The sequence below is a fragment of the Elgaria multicarinata genome, chromosome 22 (genome assembly GCF_023053635.1).
Source record: "Elgaria multicarinata webbii isolate HBS135686 ecotype San Diego chromosome 22, rElgMul1.1.pri, whole genome shotgun sequence".
NCBI lineage: Eukaryota > Metazoa > Chordata > Lepidosauria > Squamata > Anguidae > Elgaria > Elgaria multicarinata.
Genome location: NC_086192.1, coordinates 212501 through 220000, shown reverse-complemented (window position 1 = coordinate 220000; position 7500 = coordinate 212501). Strand labels below are relative to the sequence as shown.

The window sequence follows — 7500 nt, the reverse complement described above, 5'->3', positions numbered from 1 at the left end:
CCCTAACCTTAACCCTAACCCTACCCTAACCCCACCCCTACCCATACCCCTACCCCTAACCCTAACCCTAACCCGAACCTGAACTCCTAACCCTAACCCTAACCCTAACCCTAACCCGGAACCTAACTCTAACCAGGAACCTAACCCTAACCCGGACCCTAACCCTAACCCTAACCCTAACCCTAACCCTAACCCTAACCGGGAACCTAACCCTAACCCGGAACCTAACCCGGAACCTAACCCTAACCCTAACCCTAACCCGGAAACTAACCCTAACCCAGAACCTAACCCGGAACCTAACCCGGAACCGAACCCGGAACCTAACCCTAACCCTAACCCTAAACCGGAACCTAATCCTAACCCTAACCAGGAACCTAACCCTAACCCGGAACCTAATCCTAACCCTAACCCGGAACCTAACTCTAACCCTATCCTGGAACCTAACCCTAACCCGGAATCTAACCCTAAAACTAACCCTAACCCGGAACCTAACCCTAACCCGGAACCTAACCCTAAACCGGAACCTAACCCTAATCCGGAAACTAACCCTCACCCTTACCCGGAACCTAACCCTAACCCGGAACCTAACCTGGTTAGGGTTAGGCATATATAGAAAGCTCCATAAGTTGCACCGAAACGACGTTCAGATACCCATTCAAGTAGAAAACATGTATTGCGAAAATGGGCCGTAACGGCAGCTTCCCAATGAGGTAAGTGAACCAAACTCACCAGATGCACATGACAAGTTGGGACAAATATAGACAGCTCCATAAATTATCCGACACGACGTTCAGATACCCATTCCGGCAAAAACTCGTATTCAGCAAAACGGTCCGTAACGGCAACTTCCCAATTAAGTAAGTGAATGAAACTCACCAGGTGCACATGACAAGGTGGGGCAAATATAGAAAGCTCCAAAAGTTGCCCCAAAACCACGTTCTGGTACCCGTTCCTGCAGAAAACGCGCATGGCGAAAATGGGCCGTAACGGCACCTTCCCGATGGGGCACGTGAACCAAACTCACCAGGTGCACGTGACAAGGTGGGGCAAATGTAGAAAGCTCCAAAAGTTCCCCCCAAAACCCCGTTCTGGTACCCGTTCCTGCAGAAAACATGCATGGCGAAAATGGGCCGTAGCGGCACCTTCCCGATGGGGCACGTGAACCAAACTCACCAGGTGCACGTGACAAGGTGGGGCAAATGTAGAAAGCTCCAAAAGTTCCCCCCAAAACCCCGTTCAGATACCCGTTCCGGTCAAAAACTTGTATTGCGTAAAATGGGCCATAACGGCAGCTTCCCAATGAGGTAAGTGAACCAAACTCACCAGATGCACATGACAAGGTGGGACAAATATAGAAAGCTCCAAAAGTTGCCCCAAAACCACGTTCAGACATCCGTTCCGGGCAAAAACGCGTATTGCGCAAATTGGGCCGTAGCAGCAACTTCCCAATGAGGTGAGTGAACCAAACTCACCAGATGCACATGACAAGGTAGGACAAACATAGAAAGCTCCAAAAGTCGCAGCAAAACCACGTTCAGATACCCATTCTGGGCAAAAACTCGTATTGCACAAATTGGGCCGTAATGGCAACTTCCTAATGAGGTAAGTGAACCAAACTCACGAGATGTGCAGGGACTATGCTAATCTTCTCTGTATCGTTCCAATTTTAGTATATGTGCTGCCGAAGCGAGCACAACCCTAACCCTAACCCTAACCCTAACCCTAACCCTAACCCTAACCCTAACCCTAACCCTAACCCTAACCCTAACCCTAACCTTAACCTTAACCCTAACCCTAACCCTAACCCTAACCCTAACCCTAACCCTAACCCCTAAACCTAAGCCTAACCCTAACCCTAAACCGGAACCTAACCCTTACCCGGAACCTAACCCTAACCCTAACCCTGACCTTAACCCGGAACCTAACCCTAACCCGGAACCTAACCCTTACCCGGAACCTAACCCGGAACCTAACCCTAACCTTAACCCTAACCCGGAACCTAACCCTAACCAAGAACCTAACCCGGAACCTAACCCGGAACCTAACCCGTAAACTAAACCTAACCCTAACCCTAACCCGAAACCTAACCCTAACCTGGAACATAACCCTAACCCGGAACCTAACCCTAACCCGGAACCTAACCCTAACTCGGAACCTAACCCTAACCATAACCCTAACCCTAACCCTAACTCTAACCCTAACCATAACCCTAACGCTAACCCTAACCCGTACCCTAACCCTAACCCTAACCCTAACCCTAACCCTAACCCTGACCCTGACCTTAAACTTAACCCTAACCCTAACCCTTACCTTAACCTTAACCCTAACCTTAACCCTAACCCTAACCCTAACCCTAACCCTAACCCTAACCCTAACCTTAACCCTAACCCGAACCCGAACCCGAACCCGAACCCGAACCTGAACTCCTTACCCTAACCCTAACCCTAACCCTAACCCTAACCCGGAACCTAACCCTAACCTGGAACCTAACCCTAACCCGGAACCTAACCCTAACCCTAACCCTAACCCTAACCCTAACCTTAACTGGGAACCTAACCCTAACCCGGAACCTAACCCGGAACCTAACCCTAACCCTAACCCTAACCCGGAACCTAACCCTAACCCAGAACCTAACCCGGAACCGAACCCGGAACCTAACCCTAACCCTAACCCTAAGCCGGAACCTAATCCTAACACTAACCCGGAACCTAACCCTAACCCGGAACCTAATCCTAACCCTAACCCGGAACCTAACTCTAACCCTATCCTGGAACCTAACCCTAACCCGGAACCTAACCCTAAAACTAACCCTAACCCGGAACCTAACCCTAACCCGGAACCTAACCCTAAACCGGAACCTAACCCTAATCCGGAAACTAACCCTCACCCTTACCAGGAACCTAACCCTAACCGGGTTAGGGTTAGGCAAATATAGAAAGCTCCATAAGTTGCCCCGAAACGACGTTCAGATACCCATTCCGGTAGAAAACATGTATTGCGAAAATGGGCCGTAACGGCAGCTTCCCAATAAGGGAAGTGAACCAAATTCACCATATGCACATAACTAGGTGGGGCAAATATGGAAAGCTCCAAAAGTTACCCCGAAACCATGTTCAGATACCCTTTCTGGGCAAAAACACATATTGCGAAAATTGGGCCGTAACGGCAGCTTCCCAATGAGGTAAGTGAACCAAACTATCCAGATGCACATGACAAGTTGGGACAAATATAGAAAGCTCCAAAAGTTGCCCCAAACCCACGTTCTAATAGCCATTTTTGCAGAAAACGCGTATTGCGAAAATGGGCCGTAACGGCTCCTTTCCAATGAGGTAAGTGAACCAAACTTACTAGATGCACAAGACAAGGTGGGACATATATAGAAAGCTCCAAAAGTTACCCCAAAACCACGTTCAGATACCCGTTCCGGTCAAAAACTTGTATTGCGTAAAATAGGCCGTAACGGCAGCTTCCCAATGAGGTAAGTGAACCAAACTCACCGGATGCACATGACAAGTTGGGACAAATACAGAAAGCTCCAAAAGTTGCCCCCAAACCACGTTCAGATACCCTTTCCGGCAGAAAACGTGTATTGCGAAAATGGGCTGTAACGGCACCTTCCCAATGAGGTAAATGAACCAAACTCACCAGATGCACATGACAAGGTGGGGCAAATATAGAAAGCCCCATAAGTTTCCCCGAAACGACGTTCAGATACCCATTCCGGCAAATACTCGTATTGCGCAAAACGGGCCGTAACGGCAGCTTCCCAATGAGGTAAGTGAACCAAAACCACCAGATGCGCAGGGGCTATGCTAATCTTCTCTGTATCGTTGCAATTTTACTATATGTGCTGGCGAAGCGAGCACAACCCTAACCCTAACCCTAACCCTAACCCTAACCCTAACCCTAACCCTAACCCTAACCCTAACCCTAACCCTAACCCTAACCCTAACCCTAACCCTAACCCTAACCCTATCCCTAACCCTAACCCTAACCCTAACCCTAACCCTAATCCTAACCCTAACCCTAACCCTAACCCTAACCCTAACCCTAACCCTAACCCGAACCCTAACCCTAACCCTGACCCTGACCCTGACCCTGACCTTAAACTTAACCCTAACCCTAACCCTTACCTTAACCTTAACCCTAACCTTAACCCTAACCCTAACCCTAACCCTAACCCTAATCCTAACCCTAACCCTAACCCTAACCCTAACCCGAACCCGAACCCGAACCCGAACCCTAACCCTAACCCGAACCTGAACTCCTAACCCTAACCCTAACCCTAACCCTAACCCGGAACCTAACTCTAACCAGGAACCTAACCCTAACCCGGAACCTAACCCTAACCCTAACCCTAACCCTAACCCTAACCCTAACTGGGAACCTAACCCTAACCCTAACCCTAACCCTAACCCTAACCCTAACCCTAACCCTAACCCTTACCCGGAACCTAACCCTAACCCTAACCCGGAACCTAATCCTTCACCGGAACCTAACCCTAACTCGAACCCTAACCCTAACCCTAAGCCTAACCCGGAACCTAACGCTAACCCGGAACCTAACCCTAACCCGGAACCTAACCCGGAACCTAACCCAGAACCTAACCTTAACCCTAACCCTAACCCGGAACCTAACCCTAACCCAGAACCTAACCCAGAACCTAACCCGGAACCTAACTCGGAACCTAACCCTAACCCTAGCCCTAATCCTGAACCTAACCCTAACCCGGAAAGTATCCCTAACCCGGAACCTAACCCTAACCCGGAACCTAACCCTAACCCGGAACCTCACCCTAACCCTAACCCGGAACCTAACCCTAACGCGGAACCTATCCCTAACCCTAACGCTAACCCAGAACCTAACCCTAACCCGGAACCTAACCCTAAACCGGAACCTAACCCTAATTTGGAACCTAACCTTAACCCTAACCCGGAGCCTAACCCTAACCCGGAACCTAACCCTAACTCGGAACCTAACCCTAACCCTAACCCTAACCCTAACCCTAACTCTAACCCTAACCCTAACCCTAACGCTAACCCTAACCCTAACCCTAACCCTAACCCTAACCCTAACCCTAACACTGACCTTAAACTTAACCCTAACCCTAACCCTTACCTTAACCTTAACCCTAACCTTAACCCTAACCCTACCCTAACCCCACCCCTACCCCTACCCCTAACCCTAACCCTAACCCTAACCCTAACCCGAACCTGAACTCCTAACCCTAACCCTAACCCTAACCCTAACCCGGAACCTAACTCTAACCAGGAACCTAACCCTAACCCGGACCATGACCCTAACGCTAACCCTAACCCTAACCCTAACCCTAACCCTAACCCTAACCCGGAAACTAACCCTAACCCAGAACCTAACCCGGAACCTAACCCGGAACCGAACCCGGAACCTAACCCTAACCCTAACCCTAAACCGGAACCTAATCCTATCCCTAACCCGGAACCTAACCCTAACCCGGAACCTAATCCTAACCCTAACCCGGAACCTAACCCTAACCCGGAACCTAACCGGGTTAGGGTTAGGCATATATAGAAAGCTCCATAAGTTGCACCGAAACGACGTTCAGATACCCATTCCGGCAAAAACTCATTTTGCGCAAAACGGGCCGTAACGGCAGCTTCCCAATGAGGTAAGTGAACCAAACTCACCAGATGCACATGACAAGTTGGGACAAATATAGACAGCTCCATAAATTACCCGACACGACGTTCAGATACCCATTCCGGCAAAAACTCGTATTCAGCAAAACGGGCCGTAACGGCAACTTCCCAATTAAGTAAGTGAATGAAACTCACCAGGTGCACATGACAAGGTGGGGCAAATATAGAAAGCTCCATAAGTTGCACCAAAACGACGTTCAGATACCCGTTCTGGACAAAAAATTGTATTGCGCAAATTGGGTCGTAATGGCAACTTCCTAATGAGGTAAGTGAACCAAACTCACCAGATGCACATGACAAGTTGGGGCAAATATATAACCCGAACCCTAACCCTAACCCTAACCCTAAACCCTAACCCTAACCCTAACCCTAACCCTAACCCAGAACCTAACCCTAACCCGGAACCTAACCCTAACTCGGAACCTAACCCTAACCCTAACCCTATCCCTAACTCTAACCCTAACCCTAACCCTAACGCTAACCCTAACCCTAACCCTAACCCTAACCCTAACCCTAACCCTAACCCTAACACTGACCTTAAACTTAACCCTAACCCTAACCCTTACCTTAACCTTAACCCTAACCTTAACCCTAACCCTACCCTAACCCCACCCCTACCCCTACCCCTACCCCTAACCCTACCCCTAACCCTAACCCTAACCCTAACCCGGAACCTAACTCTAACCAGGAACCTAACCCTAACCCGGACCCTAACCCTAACCCTAACCCTAACCCTAACCCTAACCCTAACCCTAACCGGGAACCTAACCCTAACCCGGAACCTAACCCGGAACCTAACCCTAACCCGGAAACTAACCCTAACCCAGAACCTAACCCGGAACCTAACCCGGAACCGAACCCGGAACCAAACCCTAACCCTAACCCTAAACCGGAACCTAATCCTAACCCTAACCCGGAACCTAACCCTAACACGGAACCTAATCCTAACCCTAACCCGGAACCTAACTCTAACCCTATCCTGGAACCTAACCCTAACCCGGAACCTAACCCTAAAACTAACCCTAACCCGGAACCTAACCCTAACCCGGAACCTAACCCTAAACCGGAACCTAACCCTAATCCGGAAACTAACCCTCACCCTTACCCGGAACCTAACCCTAACCCGGAACCTAACCGGGTTAGGGTTAGGCATATATAGAAAGCTCCATAAGTTGCACCGAAACGACGTTCAGATACCCATTCCGGCAAAAACTCATTTTGCGCAAAACGGGCCGTAACGGCAGCTTCCCAATGAGGTTAATGAACCAAACTCACCAGATGCACATGACAAGTTGGGACAAATATAGACAGCTCCATAAATTACCCGACACGACGTTCAGATACCCATTCCGGCAAAAACTCGTATTCAGCAAAACGGGCCGTAACGGCAACTTCCCAATTAAGTAAGTGAATGAAACTCACCAGGTGCACATGACAAGGTGGGGCAAATATAGAAAGCTCCATAAGTTGCCCCGAAATGACGTTCAGATACCCATTCCGGTAGAAAACATGTATTGCGAAAATGGGCTGTAACGGCAGCTTCCCAATAAGGGAAGTGAACCAAATTCACCATATGCACATAACTAGGTGGGGCAAATATGGAAAGCTCCAAAAGTTACCCCGAAACCATGTTCAGATACCCTTTCTGGGCAAAAACACGTATTGCGAAAATTGGGCCGTAACGGCAGCTTCCCAATGAGGTAAGTGAACCAAACTATCCAGATGCACATGACAAGTTGGGACAAATATAGAAAGCTCCAAAAGTTGCCCCAAAACCACGTTCTAATAGCCATTTTGCAGAAAACGCGTATTGCGAAAATGG

General features: G+C 49.2%; 2 pseudogenes; both read right to left on the bottom strand.

The window, feature by feature from the left end:
- Positions 1-1625: 1625 nt before the first annotated feature.
- Positions 1626-1694, bottom strand: LOC134412885 (U6 spliceosomal RNA; annotated as a pseudogene).
- Positions 1695-3797: 2103 nt separating this feature from the next.
- Positions 3798-3866, bottom strand: LOC134412882 (U6 spliceosomal RNA; annotated as a pseudogene).
- Positions 3867-7500: the final 3634 nt, after the last annotated feature.